Source organism: Palaemon carinicauda, chromosome 1, assembly GCF_036898095.1.
Source record: "Palaemon carinicauda isolate YSFRI2023 chromosome 1, ASM3689809v2, whole genome shotgun sequence".
In the NCBI taxonomy this organism is placed as follows: Eukaryota; Metazoa; Arthropoda; class Malacostraca; order Decapoda; family Palaemonidae; genus Palaemon; species Palaemon carinicauda.
Window position 1 is genome coordinate 132,002,735 of NC_090725.1, and position 23,628 is coordinate 132,026,362.

At 45.7% G+C, this 23,628-nt stretch overlaps 1 protein-coding gene across 5 annotated transcripts in view; it reads right to left on the minus strand.

Annotated features, from left to right (window-relative positions):
• LOC137651648 (leucine-rich repeat-containing protein 40-like) overlaps positions 1-16,892 on the minus strand; it is a 475,618-nt gene extending 458,726 nt beyond the window's left edge. For 3 of the 5 annotated variants that reach the window (XM_068384869.1, XM_068384890.1, XM_068384879.1), the window contains exon 1: positions 16,701-16,892. The gene's annotated coding sequence lies outside the window, so the exon portion shown is untranslated. Of the gene's footprint in view, positions 1-16,533; positions 16,667-16,700 lie in introns of those variants that run through there. The other 2 variants (XM_068384875.1, XM_068384886.1) reach the window with 2 other exon arrangements.
• Between the last annotated feature and the right edge of the window lie 6,736 nt (positions 16,893-23,628).

The following is a 23,628-nucleotide window of genomic DNA, read 5'->3' on the forward strand; positions in this document are numbered from 1 at the left end:
CAAGGACAGAGAGATCGTTGGCGACACCATCACCGAGACTGTCATCTGCGAGAAGGCGCACGCCATCTTTACGGACTTGAAGGAGGAGAGCTCTGGGGGTGATGCTGGGGAGAGTTCAACCGAGCCTTCCTCAGATGATTTCAACATCTCGTGGCTGGTTTGAGAAATTTAAGAAACGGTCCGGGATTCATTCAGTTGTTCGCCACGGAGAGGCTACTAGTGCGGACACAAAGGCTGCAGCTGACTTTGTCAAGAACTTCAAAAGGATCGTGCTGGAAGAAGGCTACGTAGAGCAGCAAGTGTTTAATTGTGATGAAACCGGGCTGTTTTGGAAGAAGATGCCGAGTCGAACCTACATCACCGCCGAAGAGAAGAAATTGCCTGGGCATAAGCCAATGAAGGATCGGTTGACTCTTGCCCTATGTGCCAACGCTAGCGGGGACTTTAAAGTCAAGCCCTTACTGGTTTACCATTTGGAGAACCCTAGGGCCTTTAAGGCACACAACGTCGATAAGGACCAGCTTCATGTTTTCTGGCGATCCAACTCGAAGGCCTGGGTCACTAGGGAGTTCTTTGTGCAATGGGTTAACCAAGTTTTCGGCCCTTCTGTGAAGAAGTATCTTCATGAACAGAAATTGCCTTTAAAGTGCCTGTTATGCCTTGACAATGCACCCGCTCACCCCCCCGTGACTTGAAGATGATATCTTCGATGAATTTAAGTTCATAAAGGTGCTGTATCTTCCACCGAATACCACCTCTATCCTCCAGCCCATGGACCAGCAAGTCATCTCTAATTTTAAGAGGCTGTACACCAAGCACTTATTTAAGCAATGCTTTAATGTCACGCAAAGCACCAACTTAACTTAGCGTGAATTTTGGAGGAGCCACTTTAATATCATGCACTGCTTAAAGATCATTGATCGGGCTTGGGAGGGAGTAACTCGTCGGACCCTGAATTCCGCTTGGAAGAAGCTTTGGCCTGATGCTGTTGCTCCCAGAGATTTTGAAGGTTTTGGCCCCAAGAATGAACCTGTGGTTGCCGCCGAGGAAGACGTCGAAGAGATTGTATCCCTTGGCAAGTCCATGGGTCTGGAGGTGGATGAAGTTGACATCACCGAACTCGTCGATGAGCATCATGAAGAGCTCACCACCGAGGAACTCAAGGAGCTGCAAGCCATGCAGCATGATAAGTTCCAAGCGCAGTTGAGTGAGTTGGAGGAGAACGAGGAGGTAGGCCAAATCTTAGGTACGGCAGAAATAAAACATATGTTGGCATATCATCAACACGTTGATGATTTCATCGACAAGCATCACCCACACAAACTTCAGGTTTGCCGTGTTGCTGCGCAGTTCGATGATGTTTGCTTAACACATTTTAGAAAAATCCTCAAAAGCCGTACCAAGCAACTTTCACTTGATAGTTTCTTTAAAAAATCTTTAAAACGGTCTAGTGATCATGATGAAAAGAAAAAAAGTGAAGCAAAGAAAAGGAAGACCGAATCGAGTGAAAGTGATGAAAATTAAAAATAAGAAAAGAAAAAATGTAAAAAAAAAATATATAATTATAAAAATGAAAAAAAAAAAAATAAGCTAAGTTAAGTTAAAGTTCACATAGTGTAAGTTAGTGTAAGTTATCGTACACGTTATCGTACAAAGTCGCCGTCCCTACCTCCTCGCTGATCTTCCGTCTCCTCCTGCCTAGCAGTCCCTACACCTGCGCTGGCCTGTCGCTAAGGTAAAGTGTTACATTAAAACCCATTTTTTATTTATTATTTCATTATTAATATTCTTTTTTTTGGTTTGTAATATGTATTTATTATACAGGTATTGTATTAATGCAATGTGTAATTATGTGTAGCCATTTATTAAGGATTTATTATGGGTTTTTAGGCTGAGGAACGAATTAAATAAATTACCATGTATTCTTATGGGAATATTTGCTCCAACATACGATCATTTTAACATACGAAGCAGTTTCTGGAACAAATTAAGATCGTATGTACAGTGAACCCTCGCTACTTCGCGGTTCGACAATCGCGGATTCACCACTTCGCGGGGTTTTCCCATAACCCATATATATATATACATATCGCGGATTTTCCGGAAAATTCGAAAATACCGCGAAATCTGAAGACAACCAAATACTGTACGATATTTTGTTACCTGTAATTCCATTAATACTGTAATTAGTAATATCTGTTCTTACTGATTGTTCATTGCATTACATATGATATATAATTCAGCACAGAAATAAATAAAACACGAAAAGAGAATGTGATCATACGATAATTCAGTACTGTATACAGTACGTAGTAAAATTAAATCGAACATGAAACGCAAATCAGATGCAGTCATACCATATTAGAATGGTGTGTACTGTAATGGATGTGCTTCTTTTCCATGAATCTTTTGTATGTATACGTACGTAGTACAGTACTGCATCCAATAATATTCTTTGTTGCAAAAATCACATTTCGAATAAGCGAAGCGTACGAGAGAGAGAGAGAGAGAGAGAGAGAGAGAGAGAGGCGTAAAATAGCGTACGTAAAGCTGTATTATTATTATTGTTATTATTATTATTATTGTTGTTGTTGTTAATAAAATTATTATTGTTATTATTATTATCATTATTATTATTATTATTACTGTACAGTATTATTATCATTATTTATTATTATTACGGTATTGTACTTAATCTACGTACGTTCGGTATGCGCGGGGCATCTTCTATGAGTAGGTAACCAACGCATCATAGTACTGTAAGACGGGTTGTGATTGGTTCAAGCGCTGATAGATGACGAATCAGAACTCAAGTTTTGTTATCTAGCCTGTGATTGGTGTTTTACCCGCATCTCCTACCCGCAGCATCAAAGTTCTCCCGGGGCTGGATCGTCCACTCTCTGTTACCGCGTATCGCTGAGTAGACGTTCTTAAGTGTGTGAATCTGTGCTGTGTGCGGCTTTTTTAAGTTGAACTTTTTGTTACTGTAAATCCTACTGTAATGGCTCCCAAGCGTTCTGCTTCTCTTAAGGCTGGTAGTGAGCCTAAACGCCACCGAAGGATGATGACGATAGCTGAGAAGGTTACGCTTCTCGACATGTTAAAAGATGGTAGAAGTTACGCGGCCGCCGGCCGCCATTTTGGCATCAACGAATCTACTGTTCGCTATATCAAGAAGGACGAGGCGAACATTAGAAAGACGGCTGCAATCACCTTTAGCAGATCAGCGAAGCGAGTCGTTACAACGCGTAATAAAACGATCGTACGCATGGAAGGTGCTTTAGCTGTGTGGATTGCCGACTGCCGGAAGAAGAACATAGCGTTGGATACGAACACCATCCAAACAAAGGCTTTGAGCTTATATGAGAATTTTGCTGCAAAGGAACCTAAAGACGACGACGGCAACCATGCTGAAGATGATGATGATGCAGATGATCCTCAACCAGGGACATCCACTGATTCCCAGCCTCAGAAACGTTTTTCCGCAAGCAAAGGATGGTTCGCTAAGTTTCAGAAACGCTTCGCCCTGAAAAGCGTTTCCCTGCATGGGGAGTCTGCTTCCGCTGACACTGCCGCTGCTGAAACTTACGTGAACCAGACGTTCAAGAATATTATCGCCGAAGGTGGATACAAGCCGGAACAAGTCTTTAATATGGATGAGACTGGCTTGTTTTGGAAGAGAATGCCGTCGCGAACTTTCCTGTTCAAAGAGGAAGCCAAAGCCTCTGGCTTTAAAGCATTCAAGGATCGCGTTACCCTCGTGATGTGTGGCAATGCTGCTGGATTTTTGTTAAAGCCGGGGCTTATTTATAAGTCGAAAAATCCTCGCGCTTTGAAAAATAAAAATAAGAATCTCCTTCCCGTGTACTGGATGCATAATCAAAAAGCATGGATTACGAAGATGCTGACCTCCAACTGGTTCCATCAGTGTTTTATCCCGCAAGTCAGCAAATATCTCTTAGAGAAGGGCTTGCCATTCAAGATCCTTCTCCTTATGGATAACGCTGGTGGACACGCAACTGACCTGTCGCATGAGGGCATTCAGGTTGAGTTCCTGCCACCCAACACCACGTCATTAATTCAACCGATGGACCAGGGGGTTATCAGGGCGTTCAAGGCCCTCTACACGAAGAATACCTTGGCGGACCTCGTTGCGTGTGTGGATGCTGCCCAAGATGACGAGGATGAAGATTTTAACTTGAAGGCGTACTGGCGGCAGTACACCATAGCCACGTGCCTGCAGAATATTCAGAAGGCACTTCAAGAGATGAAACCTGCAACCGTGAATGCGAGCTGGAAGAAGTTGTGGCCCGATATTGTTTACGACGACAAGGGATTTACTCCGTCGGAAATCCAACACTCTGCAATACGGAAATCTGTGCAGTTGGCTGCCATAATTGGAGGTGACGGGTTTGGCGACATGACGACTGAAGACGTCGACGAGTTGTTGGACTGCCATTCCCAGCCCCTAACTGACGCAGACCTCGAAGACCTGACGAAATCGGCAAGTGAGGAAGAGAGTGATACCCAGGAAGAGACCCAAGAAAATGTCGAAGAAACGGGCTTAACATTAGAACGGCTTGCCAAGGCCTGCAACCATGCGGAGTTGAAAGAAATGTTGCAAGAGTGGGACGAGGATATGGTTCGCTCGATGCAATTCTGCAACAAGGTTGATGACATAATGACTCCCTACAAAATGCTCTTGGATCGAAAAAAGAAGCAGCGGCAACAACTTCCGATCACAATGTTCTTCCAGCCTCGTAAAAAAGAGCCAGTTCCTCCTGCTAGTACGCCTTCGGAAGACATTGAAGTTTCCCAGGAAGAAGTTGAAGAGGTGTCCCAGGAAAAGACACCTCCGTCTGAAGAGACGTAAAATACTATCATTGGCTGCACAGTAGAACACATCATCAGCTTCATCATCATCATTTCTACTGTGCAGCAAATTCATCGCCATCACCATTCAAGTTTTTCTTCAACTTCTTTCGTGGTGAGTACAGTAACAATCTTTATTTTTTACTTTAATATTCTTACTGTACATTCTAAAACTGTATTTGTGCCTGTTTTATAGTTTAGTACTGTACGTACTGTATGCATTAAGTTAAAGGGAAGGTTTTAAAAGTCTACATGTTGTAACCTATCATATTTTTTTTGTTTAAAATTTACATTTACGTACGTAAAACAATCTCTCTCTCTCTCTCTCTCTCTCTCTCTCTCTCTCTCTCTCTCTCTCTCTCTCTCTCTCTCGTAAATTGTTTTCCTGCTTTGCTACGTACAATACTGTATAATTTATATTTGTAAGGTAACATATTTTGTAAATGCTTTTACTGTAAATACTGTATGTACTGTATCATTATTTATCACTATCATCATGCGCGTTAAATGCCTTGTTTGTTCTGAGCGTGGTTGTTTACTGAGCGTACACGCCGTCGTTTCAGGCGGCGTCATAAAGAAAAACATTTCATTTGGAAGTCCTAAGAAAAATACGTAAACTAAAACATTGGTAATAAACAAATCAACATACAGTACTGTATAATCAATATAATCGATGCAAAAACTAACCTATACATATATGTGTACTGTACACTAAATGAGTTTGTTTCTTCATTATGATCAGAGATGAACGTAAACAAAACATTGGTTGCCATTTTTTATCGTGCTTTTTAGGTGTTTAGGAAACGCATGATATAAAATCGCCTTTAATATTTGTGCCTATTTTAGTTTAGGGTGCTGTAGTACATGCATTAAGTGTTCTGTACATTAAAGGGTGGTTTGTTAACAGTACTACGTACAAGGGAAGGTTTTAAAAGTCCGAATATACATGTTAAATAAATAGGTAAATATGATGTCACTACTTCGCGGATTTTCACCTATCGCGCCCGCGTCTGGAACCTATCTACCGCGATAAACGAGGGTTCACTGTAGAGGTATCACTGTAGTTTCTTGATGACGCCGGAGAATGATGGCGCGCAGGCATTCGTTGGCGCGCAGGGGAGCGCTGGCGGGCAGAAGATGAATGGTGCACAGGCTGGCGTGCAGGTGAGCACTAGCGAGTGGGAGAATAAGGGCGCGCAGGAGAGTGATGGCATATAGGAGGGCGCTGGCGCGTAGAAGATCGTGGGCGCGTAGGAGATCATGGGCACGTTGGCACAGGGCGCGTAGGCGCAGGAGAGCGCAAGCGCGCTGTAGTGCACTGGCGTGTGAGCGCAGGGTGCACAGGTGAACGTTGGCGCGCAGGCACATGAATTTCCTGCCTTCTGTGAGGGCGAGCAGGTGAAGGGGCACGCCGTAGCGCTGTAGAGTGACGGGCAGTCTGACGAGCTGCAGGGCGATGGCGCGCAGATGGGCACTTTAGTAGAGCTACAGTAGGCTCTACCGGTGACAGGAACGGTGATGGTACGTCGGCCGGTCTGGAGGGTGGATGGTCGGCGTGCCCGTTGTAAGGGCGACCACCACCGAAGGTAATCGCGAACGATCGGCAGAGAGGTCCAGGGCCGAAGTCACAAGACAAGTTGCAGGAGCAGTGACAACTGATGAATGCAGCAGAGACTCCTCTGCAGGGGACGGCTGCGACAACGATGAAGCAAAGAGGCGCCTCTTCACCGCTGGTGAAGGGAGACCTCTAAGGCGAAGAGGAAGGCGTGCCTTCCGACGAATGCACCCTCTGGGGGCCGTTGGTTCAGCAAGGTGACCGTGCGCTGCAGCAGTCCTCCGAAGAGGAGTCTCTATAAATGAACTCCTCCGAGGGGAAGAAACACTTGCAGGAGAGACAGACGTTGAACTTAGTTTCCCCCTTGAAGGATGTTCAGGAACGGGGAAAACTAAGTCGGCAGCAATCGCTGTAGAGTCTGGAGTGGCAGAGGAGATGGATGAAACCGCATGAGACACCTCTGACACAACAACGCCGACAAGGGTCAGGGGGTCTACCTCTGACGGCGACGATGATTGCTTAACAGAAGCACCCATGCGGATGAACTGCAGCAAGGCTTCCTTGTAGGGTGGACCCGGAAGCCCTAAGGAAGACCAAATCTGTAAAAGGGGAGTTAGTGACAAGGCCGCACCCGGGGGGAAAGGTGGGGCTGCTTCGCTAGGGGAAGCAACATCATCTCTCGAGAACCGGAGTTGGCCGATAACAACATGGTCTACACTACTACTCGACGGTCTCTTGTAAGAGACCGAATGAGTAGGAGCTTCGGAGGAGGATCGGGAGACAGAAGAAGAGGCCTTGGGTTTTTCTTCCTTCAAAGAAACCTTTGAAGGAGAAATATCTCGCATGGACTTCTTCCGCCGTTGCGCAAACCTCTAACCACTGGGAGGAAGACCACTCCCTACACTCATTGCACTTATTAACGCTATCACACCGTTGACCTCTGCATGAAGGACAAAAGGTGTGAGGATCAGTCTCCACAGCCGACATAAATGTCCCACAAGGGCGGCCGGAGAGTGCAGGGAAGGTGTGCATGGTCGCAGAAGTCAACTTCACACACACACACTAAGAGAAAAGATAAAACCAAAACCGTTAATGGCTGCCAATATTCGGCGAGGATGAAGAGCGGCAACGTCCATTCACCATCCAAGCCGAAAGCAAAGTGTGCTCAATCACAGGTGTGTGAGGGGGGGGCGGTAGCAAGCTACCCTCCCCTACCCCCGCTAACTAGCGGTGTGGGTAGTTAACCCTCGTTAAAAATTAATGGCTCATCAATTCAGCTACGCCAAATGTAATATGACAAATTCGTAGGTAATTTGTATTTTTCCTAACTATAGAAACCTTAGCTATTTAGTATGGGTAATTACTCTCGGCGTAGCTGAAATGATGAGCCATTAGAATTATAACGAGGGTTTACTACCCCACCGCTAGTGGGGTAGGGAGGGTGGCTTGTTAACCCCCACCCTCACACACACCTGTGCTTGAGCTCACTTTGCTTAGAGGTAGGACTTCACGGGGGATAGGGCTGGCGGGCAAGTTTGATTAAATAGCTAAGGTTTGTATAGTTAGGAAAAATACAAATTACCTACGAATTTGTCATTTGTTCCATAACTGAAATACAACCCACGCTATTTAATATGGGTGACTCACCCCTTAGGAAGGGTGGTAAGTCCCAGCCAGTACTGGCTTTTGGCTTTGCCCGGGGACTCGGTATCTGAGTGTGTCAGCACTCAACAATAAGGAGTCCCTGCACCTCGCTAGAACCTTGCTGTGCAAGGGCTGCGGCCTACGTAAGCTGTGCGTGAAGGTCTGAAGTGTGAATCGTCCTAGGAAGTTGACCTGTAGTCCTTTAGATGGAAACTTTAGGCTAGGACTCTCCCAATACCACCTCTTCAGGGTTTGGGGACGTGACAGTATTAGCTTAATACTAGGAACACAAGGAAACATGGTTTACCTGCGGTGGTTCGAGGTCAGCTGTGCAGAGAACCCAGGATGCTGCTTTCCCCAAGAGAGGGGAGGATGAAGAAAAGAATAAGGGCCAGACAAACCTTTTCATTCATGCAGACTAAGACCGGGTAACAATGCCCTCAACCTTCTGCTACTTGTCCATTAAGGAGCCTGAGGTTTAAACCAGCTGTTGTGCAGCCACCACAGGGCCGATAGAGAACGTATCAAGCCTCCTGTGGGTCACGTCTTGCAGGTAGTGGGCTGTGAAGGTCGTCTGACGCTTCCACACCCCCGCGTGTAAAACCTGCATAACTGAGAAGTTCTTCTTCAAGGCCAGGGACGTAGCTACGCCCCTAACATCATGTGCTCTAGGGCGACGTGACGGAGGAGGGTCAGGATTCAGGGACAGATGGATTACCCTACGAATCCAAGCTGAGATAGTATTCTTGGTAACCCTCCTCTTTGTTCTCCCAGTGCTCAAAAGCAATGCCTGCACTTGGGGACGAACTGCAGCCGTTCTTTTGAGATATAGCCTCAGACTCCTTACTGGGCACAGTAGGAGATGGTCTGGGTCATCTGTTACAGAACGAAGACTCGAGATCTGGAAAGAGTCGAACCGAGGGTCTGGCTCTCCCGGATTCTGAGTCTTCGCAACAAACTCAGGGACGAATCTGAACGTTACCTCCCCCCATCCCCTTGAATGGGTGATGTCATACGAGAGACCAAGAAGTTCACTGACTCGCTTGGCCGAGGCCAAAGCTAGTAGGAACACCGTCTTCCAAGTTAGGTGGCGATCTGAAGCCTGGCGTAATGGTTCGTAGGGAGGTCTCTTAAGAGACCTGAGAACTCGAACCACGTTCCATAGAGGAGGTCTCACTTCCGACTGAGGGCAGGTAAGTTCGTAACTTCGTATGAGTAGGGAAAGTTCCAGCGAAGAAGAAATGTCCACTCCTTTGAGCCTTAAGGCTAGACTTAAGGCTGAGCGATAGCCTTTCACTGCCGAGACTTAAAGGCGCATTTCTTCTCGCAAATACACGAAGAACTCCACTATTGCTGGAATAGTGGCATCGAGTGGAGAGATACCCCTCCCACGACACCAACCACAGAAAACTCGCCACTTTGCCTGGTAGACCCCTGCGGATGACCTTCGCAGGTGTCCAGACATCCTGTTCGCAACCTGTTGCGAAAATCCTCTCTTAGTGAGGAGATGCTGGACAGTCTCCAGGCGTGAAGGCGAAGCGAAGCTACGGCTTTGTGAAAGATGTTGGCGTGTGGTTGTTTGAGTAGCTCGTCTCGTGGAGGGAGTTCTCTCGGAAGTTCCGTTAGGAGTTGCAGAAGGTCCGGAAACCATTCCGCGTGATGCCATGACGGAGCTACAGTATAAGGGTCATCGAGAGATTGACCGATATTCTGGTCTTGTTGAGTACCCTCCTCATCAGACAGAATGGGGGAAAGATGTATACGTCGATGTTGTCCCACCGTTGTTGGAAGGCATCTTGCCAGAGTGCCTTGGGATCCGGGACTGGGGAGCAGTACAGCAGGAGCTTGAAGTTCAGCGCTGTAGCGAACTGATCCACAGTCGGGGAACCCCACAAAGTCAGGACTTTGTTGGCTACTAGATGATCCAAAGACCACTCGGTACTCACTCTCTGAGACGCTCTGCTTAGACTGTCGGCGAGCACATTCCTCTTGCCTGGAATGAAGCGAGCCGATAGTGGAATCAAGTGGATTTCGGTCCATCTCAGTATCTCTACTGCGAGATGGGATAGCTGCTCTAAAAAGGTACCACCCTGCTTGTTGATGTAAGCCACTACTGTGGTGTTGTCGCTCATCACCACCACAGAGTGACCCGCCAGGTTCTGTTGGAACTGTTGAAGGCCCAGGAATACGGCCTTCATTTCTAGCACATTTATATGGAGGCACTTTTCTGATTCTGACCACAGTCCTGAGGTCCTGTGGTGCAGAACGTGGGTCCCCCACCCTTTCTTTGAGGCGTCCGAAAACAGCATCAAATCCGGGGGGAGGACGAGAAGATCCACTCCTCTTTGTAGGTTCTCGTCTGTCACCCACCACTGAAGGTCCGTCCGTTCCGCAGGACCCATAGGGATCATGACGTCCGGGGAATCGTGACCTTGATTCCACCGGGACTTGAGTCGCCATTGAAGAGATCTCATTCTGAGGCGACCGTTGGGAACTAGACGGGCCAAGGATGAGAGGTGACCAAGGAGACATAACCACGATTGGGCTGGAAGCTCTTCTTGTCTGAGGAAATGACTCGCGACCCTCCTCAGCCTTGCTATCCTGTCGTCTGATGGGAAGGCTTTGTGGAGATTGGTGTCTATGATCATGCCTAGATATACCAGTCTTTGAGTAGGAAGCAGAGAAGACTTCTCGAGATTTACCATGATCCCCAGATCTTGGCAAAGTCCCAGAAGTTTGTCTCGGTGTCGAAGAAGGGCTGACTCTGAGTCTGCTAGGATCAGCCAGTCGTCCAGATAACGGAGAAGACAGATGCCGATCCTATGTGCCCACGACGATATTAGGGTGAACACTCCGGTGAAAACCTGAGGTGCTCTGGAGAGACCGAAACACAGCACCTTGAACTGGTAGATCTTGTTGTCTAGGCTGAATCTTAAGTACTTCCTTGAAGACGGATGGACTGGGATCTGGAAGTACGCGTCCTTCAGGTCCAGTGTACACATGAAGTCTTGCGGTCACACTGTAAGTCTGACCGTGTCTGCCGTCTCCATGCTGAACAAACCTGTTCAGAGCTGAGAGGTCGATGACTGGTCTCCAGCCTCCAGACGCCTTCTTTATAAGAAAGAGTCGACTGAAGAAGCCTGGGGAACCGTCGACGACCTCTTGGAGAGCGCCCTTCTTCAACATGGTCTCGACTTCTGCCCGAAGAGCTTGCCGATCCCACGGCAAGGCAGCTCAACGACACTGGATTCGCTGTCAGGGGAGGTAGAGATGTTGTGAACGGGACGCGATGGGGGGGGGGAGGACGCGATGATGATGACCTGGCTGCGCGGCGTCCTGCAGCCTCACGCGTGAGATCGCGCTGGCGCGATAGAATTTGGCCTCGGTCGCGTGCGGGCGAATGTTGGCGCGTGCGGGCGAGCGATGGCGGGCAGGGGCGCGTTCCGGAGATTGCAGAGGGCACGCAGCAGGCTGGATGAGCGCTCGCACGTGCGAAGGCGATTGTTCGCGCGGGCGCGCAGGATCTCGAAGAGCCCGTGAGGGCAATAACGTTGGGCGAGCAGAGGAATAGGTTATCTTCCCCTTTGCGCCCAGATCAGAAGATTGTGGGCAAGCAGGAGATCGTTGGCGCGCAGGCGAGCGCTGCCGCGCAGGAGAACGGGGGCACGCATGGGGCGCATCAGGATGAGGGCGCGCAGTAGCGTGCCAATGAACAGGTGAGTGTTGGCGCACAGGTGAGTGCTGGCGCGCAGGTGAGCACTGGCGCGCTATAACAGGATCCACAGCAGGCGAGCGCTTGCGCGCAGGTGAATGTTGGCGCGCAGGGGATACCTGGCGCGCAGGGGATACCTGGCGCGTAAGGGACTTAGATACAATTTTGTATGAAATTCCCTTGTGCCCCGAAGGGACCGTTGCCCGTTTAATAACACGGTGAGTAGGCGCCCATAGCACATCAGCGGCCAGGAACGGCGACGGCAGGTCAGCAGGTCTGGCGGGTGGAAGGTCGGCGTGTCCTTTGCAAAGACGACCTTCCACCGAAGGAGATCGCGAACGATCTGCGGAGAGGTCCAGGGATGTAGCTGGTAGAGTCGGCGAACGACGGCGAGGTTCCTCTGCGGTGGAATGCGGAGATGATGAAGCGAAGAGGCGCCTCCTAACACCCTTGTGAGGTGAAGGAAGGCCTCTACGGCGAAGAGAAAGGCGGGCATTACGCCTTATACGCCCTCTGGGGGCCGTGGGGTCAGCAGGCTGACCATCAGCAGTCCTCCGAAGAGGAGTCTCTGTGAGTGAACTCTCCCGAGGGAGAGAATCACCGGCAGGAGAGACCGTTGGACTTAGTTCCTCCCTCGAAAGATGTTCGGAGGGGGGAACTAAGCCTTCAGCTACATCAGTAACATCAGGAGCAGAGGTTTGATACAACTCATCGGAAGCCTCTGCCACAACAACGTCAACGATAGACAGAGAATCAACCTCTGCTAAAGTTGGCGACTGTTTTAACAGCTGCCCCCAACCTGATTATGTCAAACAAGGCTTTCTTGGAGGGCGAACCCTCAAGCCCCAAGGAAGCCCAAAGCTGCAACAAATCATTATTAGTAACATTTACATTTAAATCCTCCCCCGGGGGAGGAGGAGGAGCTGCCTCGCTATGGGAGGCAACTCCCTCTCCCAAACCCCGAGATCGGTCAACAGAACTGCGGCCTACGCTACCACTCGACAGTTTCTTGTAAGAAACCGATCAAGTGGGAGCTTCGGAGGAGGTTTGGGCCACGGAAGAAGAGCCCTTGGGATTTTCTCCTTTTAAAGAAACCTTCGAAGGAGAAATATCCCACCTGGACTTCTTCCGGCGCCGGGAAAACCTCTCCCACTGCGAAGTAGACCACTCCCTGCACTCACCACACACATTATTCTTATCACACCGTTGGCCCTACAGTAAGGACACAAAGTGTGGGGGTCCGTTTCGACCGCTGACATATAGGTACCACAAGGGCGGTCAGGTAAACCAGGACACTTACGCATCGCAGAGGCCAACTTCACACACACTCTGTCAAAGGAAAATCAAACAAAAGATTAGTAATGGCTGTCAAAGAAGGCGAGGTTGACAGCGGACACGTCCGACTACCACCCGAGCCAAGAGCAAAGTGAGCTCAAGCACAGGTGTGTGTGAGGGGGGGGGGGGGGGTAGCAAGCTACCCTCCCTACACCCCGCTAACTAGCGGTGGGGTAGTAAACCCTCGTTAAAATTCTAATGGCTCGTCATTTCAGCTACGCCGAAAGTAATTACCCATATTAAATAGTGTGGTTTGTATTTCAGTTACGGAACAAACCCCTATTAAGTAGCGTGGTTTGTATTCCAGTTACGGAACAACTATTCATTATATGGAGACTCACCCTAAGGAGGGAGGATGCCCCCATTCCAACTGGCTAAAAACTAAACCAAGAGGCTCAGGCTTAGCATTAGATGTGGCCACCTCATGAACCCAGATTAAGCTGATGGTAATCACGGCCTGTGCTAGTAGGGCAAGACAAGATTAGAGCAAAACTCAAAGCAACACTATTGCTAATGAACAAGTAATAAGTTTGCTTTGTTTATCACTTTCCCCTTTCTTAGGAAATGTTGGGAACAGATTCAAGGATGTTTTGAAACATCATGTAGGCCTAACTGATAACAAGTGAGCTATTCTACCTCAGATCGAGTCCAGCTGGTGAGAGCTACAATGTGTACCCCAAGAGAGGGAAAAATAGAAAGGAAAAGTAGACCAGTCACTCTGCACTTTCATCCCAAACTAAAACATAACCTCACCCATCGATTTGCAGATACTGCTCCTCTCAAGGAATCAAGGAAGCTAGACCACCTGCTGAGCAGCTACTACAGGACCTAGAGTAAAGGTGTCCATGGTCCTGTGAGTCACATCCCTCTAGTAATGGGCTGCCCTAAGAACCTGTGACGCAGAGAAATTTTTCTTAAAGGCAAAACAGGCCGCAATGCCTCTGATGTCGTGGGACTCGATGCAAGAATTCACTACTGAGGATTCCAAGGATTAAAGTTCAATCTATTTCAAAACTTAGTGTAATTGCACCTAATTCGGAAATCGGTAATGTTAAAACCTTCACTGTTCAGTATATAGCTATTGTTGCTCATATATAAAAAAAAATATCACAGAAATAATGACCTACATGATTGGTGTGCACAATTCATCTATGTACCAATTGCCAGAATAGGGAATCAGCTTGATCATTTTCATTTGTGAGCAAGCCACAACGTAGCAAAAGCCCTATGAGGGATGTGATATAAATCATAGGTATATATGATACTTTAATTTCACACCACTTACACAAATCATATATTTTTCCAGCTGGTTATTGTGTTTATTATGCATTTCTGACAATTACTATTTCTGCAAATCTCTTGTTTTAGATGTTTCGAACTGGGATTCCCCATAATTCGTATATGGGGGAGTAGGAACACTCATTAACCAGTGGTTTGCCCTAACATTCAAGGTGAAAAATGGATAAAACACAAGATATATAGTTCATTTATTTGGTTAGAAATTAGTGTATCGTGTACAGTATTCACACTACATTGTTTACTAGCTAATGGCCGTTCCAGCTTCGCTTAAGTCATACTCACATTAAATGACGATGGTTTGTATTCGGATATGAACAATAAAGTATATGGCTGGGGTAAATTTTTAGTTTCAGCCAAATTTGGAAAAATGCAATAAAAATATATTTGTTGCATCAGAAATAGTGTGGTTTCAATGAATTTAACGTTTATTTTGACTGCAAACCAACCGATTTAGAGATTTACTATGTATACCCTAGTTCATCCCACCAATTATGGGGGACACCCTTTGGGAACCGGGGTTTTGGGTGGGGGAAGGGGGGGGAGGGTGTTGGGGCATTGAATGATATTTGCAATAAATGAATAATTAATGTTCCAGCACCCCTCCCCCATACCCCTAACTAGGCCTACCGGGGGGAGGGGGGTAGGGCCCCCCAGCGACCCCCCCTTAAAGCCACAGTAATTTTCAGGGCACCACAGAACCTAACAAACCCACCTAACCTAACCTAGGGGCCCTGTACCCCTACCGGGGGGGCTTCGCCCCCCCTGCGACCCCCCCTTAAGGCCACAGTAATTTTCAGGGCACCACAGAACCTAACAAACCCACCTAACCTAACCTAGGGGCCCTGTACCCCTACCGGGGGGGGCTTCGCCCCCCCTGCGACCCCCCCTTATGGCCACAGTAATTTTCAAGGCACCACAAAACCTAACAAACCCACCTAACCTAACCTAGGGGCCCTGTACCCCTACCGGGGGGGGCTTCGCCCCCCCTGCGACCCCCCCTTAAGGCCACAGTAATTTTCAGGGCACCACAGAACCTAACAAACCCACCTAACCTAACCTAGGGGCCCTGTACCCCTACCGGGGGGGGCTTCGCCCCCCCTGCGACCCCCCCTTTAACCAGGGGTAAATTTGAATATATATATTTTGTTAAATCACTTCTTACCTTAAACGGAAGATGACGATGAAGATGTGGAAGGTTGTGGTTGACCCTCTTCTGAATCATCAAGTACTGGAATACGTTCAGATTTGGTACAATACCACACATGTCTATCCTCACGAAAATGTAAAGGCGAATCACATTTACCACACTGGACACTTAAAGGTAATACGGAATGCTCCCTTAGAAAACGATTCACTACTTCAGGAGTTCCATTATAATTCCCATGAAATCGGCCGATCACATCAAAATAGGAATAACGACATATTTCACACAACCGTACCGGAGGATCCATGACAGTAAAATGACGTGTGATGAAAATATAGAAACCGGAACTTTTGAAAACCGAAAACAAACGACAATCACGGGTTTCTCCCATAATGAAATAGGGAAAAAAACAAAATACTGTCGTTTACAACGTTATATTGCACGAAAAACAGATCCTTGAAACAAGACTGAGAGACCAATGAATCGTCCAATAATAACCCTTGAAAAGAACCCAGTAGTATTTTGATTGGAGGAGCGACATTAGTGGGAGGAGCAAATGCGCATTCAAGCAAATGTTGTCACATTGCGCAATGGGGAGGAGCCAAGTAAGATGAAAACAGATATACAAACGAACAAGAGCTACCTTGCGTGCCCATGGAAAGATAAACACTAAACTTAGAAAAAGTCAAGACCTTCAATTCCTTAAATATTTTTTTTCTCTGTAAGTATGCATTAGCGACAATAATGTATTGAGAAGAAGTGTTTTGTTATCACGTGCTTTACTAGGAAAATATATTAATATAATACATTTCCCAATTTGGCTGAATCCAAAACTTTACCATGGCTGGAAATTAAAGTATCATAAATATCACATACCCGTACATTGGACCTGAGCTGATAAGCAGTGGCGACCAGTTTACCTACAATTCTCAACAGCTGTGGATCAATGACTTTTATGAAAATAGGACTTACCTGAAGATGCATGCTGTAGATCTTGGACATTCTCAATTCCGCTTCTTGGTGAACTATGTTCAGTTACGCCCACTTACCTTAACGCCCATGTAAAATTACTCACCAGTTATTGAGACTAGACTTTCCCCTACATGGTAATGGGTGTCAACATGTTAAGGACTACCTACACTTGGTATAGAGATCTGATTTCTTTTTATTATTCTTAATAGCACTGTTACTTGTGATCCTGGAGTAATGTGACGGGTAAATTGACGATTATGGTGGAAAACACGAATTACAGACACTTTGCAAAATCCAAAATCAAGGAAAAGTTGTTAAAATTTTTATAGAAAAGTGAAACCTATTGTTTATAGGTTAGGATTTCGGAGGTTGGAGAGGAAATATGCCTATTCAACGGCTCTTCGGGATTTTCTTCTTTATTCACCCGTTTCTACCGTTGCACCTTACTAAAGTGGAATAAAGATTGATGCTGCGTAATTGTTTTCTAATATTTAAGAAAATAATAAACTTGAGAGTAACATGCTCAAGCCCAAAAGATACTAAATAACACGGTACCAAATATAGAATTAGTAAAAGATGCAGTGGGGTGAGTGTGAGAAATAAAGAAGTGAAAAGAGGAAAAGGAAAGGTAGAATATTCAAGCGATTCGGAGCATAAAGAAATCATGGCTTCGTTGCAAGAAGCGATCGAATGTGACTTAGGTGATGTATGGTTCCACATACTTTGATGGCTGCTTTTCCGGTCCCACACAGCAGGGGAACCCCACTCTCTACATAGGCTGTGACCAACTAGATAGAAGTTAATATAAAAGAATCAGAGAATCCAAACATGCCCGATGGTTTTGTAGATGTAGGGGAAGTTTCAAACACCTGAAGGCGGAAAACGAAAAAAAAAACTTAAGAAACAATATGATGAGCTTAGAGACAATTTCATAGGGCTACAGGACACTGAAGATGAGTTAAAATGAGATCAGAGCTTTAGTAGATAATAATATAGGAACGGGTCAGATGACACAAGAAGAAGTGAGGGAGGATGTTAGGTCAGAGATGATAGAAATAAACGAAAAGGAGAAATAGAAAAACAATATAGTAATTTTCAACATAAAAGAAAGTACAAAAATGATGGTAATGAAAAACTGAAAGACGATTATGATATATGTAGAAGTTTGATCAATGATCGCTGTGGAAATTGAAGAAGTAGGCAGGTTAGGTAAACCAAAGGAAGAAAGAGAGTCACAGGAACAGACAAAAACCTAGGATCCTGATAGAAAGCACTAGATAAAAGTGGGGAAAAATTGCTAGTTGAAACACCTAAAGAAATCATCAAAAGAGTAGTTGAGACATGTCTTCATAGCACCTGACCTCACTTTTAAGGAAAGGGAACAAGAAAGGAAGTTGCTAGAGCAATTGAGAGAGAAAAAAAGAAAATGGCGAGCAAGGGTTGTACATAAAGAGAGGAGAACTAGTAAGAAATGACAATTTTTGTCAAGAAGTAAATGCAAGCAGAACTCTTTATTCATAAAAGTTACTCAAATCTCAAAACGTTGAAAAGAATTAGTGTAACAAGCTTTGAATATATAGAAATAAAATTTACGCCAAAAAATAGAAGAATATCATTTGTGACAATCTACAAACCTCTTACAACAAACACTGGTATCTTTTTTGAAGAATTCGATGCTCTCATTGAGATAACTATCATGGAGAAAAACGATTCAGTTATCTGTGGAGACTTCAATTTTTGGATGGATGACGCATCAAATCCTGACGCTTTGACATTTAGTGAGTTATTAGAATCATATAAATTAGTGAATAATGTCGACTGTACAACTACTTTAACTGGGCATGCCTAACGCCCAACTTAGTTCCAAGTGATGACATGAATAATATTGTATCTGATATAAAAGTTGAAGAGAAATGTACTATCTCCCCGGTACACAAACTTATTACGTTTAGTCTATCTCTACAGAAACATGCACTAGTAAAGAAAATAAACTTTAGACATAAATAAAAATGTTCTCCTACCGTATTTATAGAAGAAGTTACAAAGAAAATGAATGATGCTATCAACCAGGGTAACCCTGCTATCAACATTCCATGTGGTCATGATGACCAACGTCTGTGAGGAGCTAAGTGTGCTAACTGTCTTATGACCACATACAATAAAGTGAGTAAAAGTGAATACGATACCATGTGCCCACCCATGGAAAAGACTATAACCGTAAAAGACCAATATCCTTGGTTTGATGGAGAGACTTTGGTTAAAAAAAAAAAAAAAAAAAAAAAAAAAAAAAAAAAAAAAAAAAAAAAAACCGTAAAGTGAAATAGGTTAAAAACTGAAAGTACTTAGGTAGAATACAAAGGTAGAATACAAAAATGCTGCTTGTCAATATAACTACCTACTAGGAAGGAATAAAAGTGAATAGAAAGATCCTCGAAGCAGCAATAGACATAAATAAGTTATATCGTCTCCTGAATGGTATAATGGGAAATGTAAAAGAAAAGAAGCTGCCTGATGGATACAGTGACCAGGAACTAGCAAATAATTTTCTAGTATTCTTTAAAAACAAAACTGAAAATATAACCAGGTCATTTGTAAATACTCAACATCAGATTAATGATACACCAGGCACACAGACAAAATTAATACGATTTAACAACATAACACAAGATGACATCACCAGAATTATCAAGAGAGCAAAGAAAACAAACTGCGCGATCGATCCTATGCCAATATCTGAAGTAATTGGAGAGAGAGACTTTTCTAGTCTAGCCGAAATTATAATGAGAATAGTAAATGCAAGCATTGATGAATGTACGTTTCCTAAATCTGAGAAAATGGCTATGGTCACACCAGCTCTGAAAATGCACTGGAATACCAGGAATTAAGCTCATATAGACCTATTTCAAATGTATCCTTTGTCTCAAAAGTGCTCGAATATGTAATTCTTGAACAACTAGTCAACCACTTAGAAGTAATAGAAGCTTTGCCTGACAACCAATGTGCTTACAGAAAACTATACTCTACGGAGACAGCCATTTGCTCTGTTGTAAATGATATGCTAGAAATGATGGATGAAAATAAATGTGGTATCTTAATACTGCTCGATCTCAGTGCTGCTTTTGATACAGTGGTGCATGAACTGCTACTAAATGATCTACGGTCCATCAGCGTTGAAGAACAAGTCTTTGAATACCTAAAAGACAAGGCTACTTGTTTGGTAGAAATTACTGTGTACAAATTGGAAACTCTTATTCATCATATGAACCCTTAAACAGAGGGGTAACTCAGGGGAGTGTACTTGGCCCAATCTTATTTTGCATCCATACTATCGGTCTATCGAAAATGCTACAAAGGCATGGCGTGAAGTTTAAACTATTTGGTGCAGATAACACACAATTTTACTTCTCCATAAATGATATACATGACATTACTGCAACTCTAAACCGAATCCTTGATAGTGTTAGAGAATGGGTGACATTCAAACAACTAAAATTAAATGAGAACAAAACTGAATTCATGGTGGTTGTTGTATATGGTACATATGGCGCACCATACTTGTTGTAGTCCGCGCATGCGCTTTGAAATAAACGACAGTTCCCTCCAAGATGTCGTCCTGTCTTGTCTCCTATTGAATATGGTGGCAGCGGTCTTTGCCCTATATACGCCTCCAGTGCTACCTAGTGGATTCTAAATAATTGTGAAACGGATAAAACATCACCGGGAACGTTCAGAGAGGGGAAGGATGCCATTTGCCAAGAACTGTCGAGTAGAAAAGGGATCACAAATGTGCCGGCCCTCAAACAGTGTGGCCAAGCAAAATCGTGCCACCGCCTTGACGGCCTAGGATGAATACCGCTCTTCACCCTGAAATCTAGCCCGCAAGAGATAGGTATTCTAAAGTAAGTTCTCAAGAGATAGGTATTCCAGCGTAAGCTTACAGCCAGGTGTTCATGGAATGTCGTTTCTCACATTTGATTGATACTGTTTAATACTGTTTTTACATGTGCCTTTGATTTAGTATCTAACCATTGATTGATGTGCCCTTGACTGACTATTTTAACCATGGCCACTTATCAAATCACTCCCCCAGCCCCCATGTCCTTAAGAGGCGATATGGTGGAAAACTGGAAAGAATTTGGTAGCAGCGACGCTATGTGCAGTCATGGGCCAAGCATGCAAGCGAGTGCTGACAAACCTACCAACACTCACTGATAGACAGAGAAAAGACCCTGAACGCATCATCGTAGCCCTCAGGGAGTATTTTATTCCCCAACGCAACGTCTTATATGAAAGGTTCGTGTTCAATACCTCAAAGCAGAAGAGCGATGTGACGATAGATAGTTTTACGATGAGGTTACGCCAATTGGCCGATTCGTGCGAGTTTGGCAATCTACAAGATGAACTAATGAGGGACAGAATTGTTATCGGCACAACTGACGAGACCAGCCGAGAGAGACTGTTGCGAGAACGCCCCAACTTTAACCAGGTGATTGAGAACCTTCGAGCAGCAGAGATGTCCCGCAGCCATAAAGAAGCGATATTGGGGGTAGCTCCAGTTGACCATCTGAAAAAGATGAGGAAAGGTCGGAAAGGTCCAAATCGTCAGAATCAGCAAGGCAAAAAATGGTCCCCAGCCCAAGGCAAGAAACCAGGCAGCAAGGACAACTCTACAAAGATGCCAAAATGCAATTATTGTTGGAAAGACAAGCACCCAAGAGAGCAGTGCCCAGCCAGAAACAACACTTGCAAGATATGTAAGAACAAAGGCCACTGGGCCGCAGCCTGCCGAAGCAAGGCAACTTACGAAATTGAAGAAATGCCAAGTACTTATGAGTACCTCAATGAAAGCAACGAAATCACCGTTGGAGATTCTACATCAGCGATGTATATTGGTGAAGTGATTAGCATAGATGCGATCGATAACCATTTCTGGTCAACTGATGTAGAAGTCAACAACCACGTAACGGGATTCAAACTCAATAGTGGGTCCAGGATATGTGTCGTGGGAGACTCGACACCATGGACGCAAGGTCTAGTTCTATCCAAATCGAACGACCAGTTCCGAGGCCCTGGAGGAGTCAGCCTAAACCACCTAATCGTCGGAGTTCTACATCAAGCGGAGATCAAATTGGGTCAGCGCACACATCATGAAGATGTCTATGTGATGAGGAATCAGTCTGAAAATCTCCTCTCTAAATCAGCTATACAGGCACTAGCCCTACTCACATCGGCCTCCAAGGTATACGCAGTTGATTCGTCCCAAGACTTCAAGGAGGAGTTCCCCAGGATCTTCAAGGGGCTTGGCCTGCTCAAAGAGACGTAAAAGATTCCGCTGCGAGATGACGCCACCCCGTTATGCTTATACACACCGAGGCGAGTGCCACACCCATTACTTCCCAAAGTGAAAGATCAACTAAAGAAGATGGAGAAGTCTGGCATAATTTCTGCAGTGACTGAACCAACCGATTGGTGTTCTGGCATGGTCGTCGTCCCAAAACCATCAGGAGACGTCCTCATATGTGTGGACCTGACACCACTGAACCGAGCAGTCAGAAGTGAAATTCACCCGATGGCAAAGGTAGATGACAATCTGGCGAAGATTAGGGGAAGCACATTCTTCACCAAGTTAGATGCAAACTCCGGCTTCTGGCAGATCCCTCTGCGCCCAGACTCCAGACTGCTGACAACCTTTGTCACGCCATATGGGCGCTTGTTTCAACCGCCTGCCCTTCGGCATTAGTTCGCCGCCGGAAATATTTCAGAGACTGATGTCGAAGATCCTAAATGGGCTAGAAGAGGTAATCTGTCATATGGATGACATACTGATTTATGCAGCGACAAAACCTGAACATGAGGAGAGAGTGAGGAATGTGTTGATGAGGCTGCGAGACGCCGGAGGGACGCTGAACAAAAAATGCTGTTTCAACCAACAGTGCTTGAAGTTCCTCGGTCATGTCGTCTCCAAAGAAGGCATCGGCGTCGATCCAGATAAGACACGAGCCATCCAGGAACTAGCAGAGCCTCGAAACATCACAGAGCCTTGAAACATCACAGAGCTACAGCGGTTTATGGGCATGACAAACCAACTCACCAAATTCATACCGACACTAGCCCGAGTGAACGAGCCTCTTCACAAACTTCTGAAGAAGGAGCAAATGTGGATGTGGGACAAGGCTCAAAAAGAAGCCTTTGACACCATCAAACGCATGCTGTCCTCAACTGAAGTCCTGGTCTATTATGACCCGAACATACCATGTGTCATCGCAGCAGATGCATGCCAAGATGGCCTTAGGGCTGTCCTTCTCCAAACTGACAGCAACGGCATCAGACGCCCGATATACTATGCATCTCGGTCCCTTACACAGAGAAGATATACGCAGTAATAGAAAAGGAAACACTAGCTGTAACCTGGGCGTGCTAGAAATTCTCAGACCATGTGCTTGGCTCGAAATTCACCGTGGAAACAGACCACCGACCGCTTGTACCACTACTCACAACAACTGACCTCTCCAAACTGCCAGCCTGCATCCTCAGATTCAGAATAAAGCTCATGAGATACTCACCGGAAGTGAAGTATGTCCAAGGGGTATATCAGAAGACCGCCGATGCCCTCTCACGAGCACCTGTTGGGAAGCCCTCCAAGGAAGATGAGATTTTCTGCTTGGAAACAGAGGCGTTTACGGATTCAGTGATCCAGCACCTGCCTGCCAGTGATGAGAGACTCGAAGAAATCCGAGAAGCCTAACAGAACGACGCAGTCTGTACGCAGATCCGGAAGTGGGTGAAAGAAGGCTGGCCTCCTGTGATGCCCAACTTACCACTCCTCAAGACCTACTGGGAGGAGGCACCACACTTCACCATCAATGACGAGATCTTGATGTTTGACGACCGTCTAGTCATCCCGCAGTCACTCCAGATGAATATCCTGGAGAAACTCTACTCTGGACACCTGGGTATGACCAAATGCAGGGCCCGTGTGAAGGAAAGTGTTTGGTGGCCGTCTATCACATCACAGGTAGAAGCAATGTGCAGAAGCTGTTTAACCAGCATCCTGCATCGTGACCAACCAACCGAGCCACTCCTGGCCCTCTCACC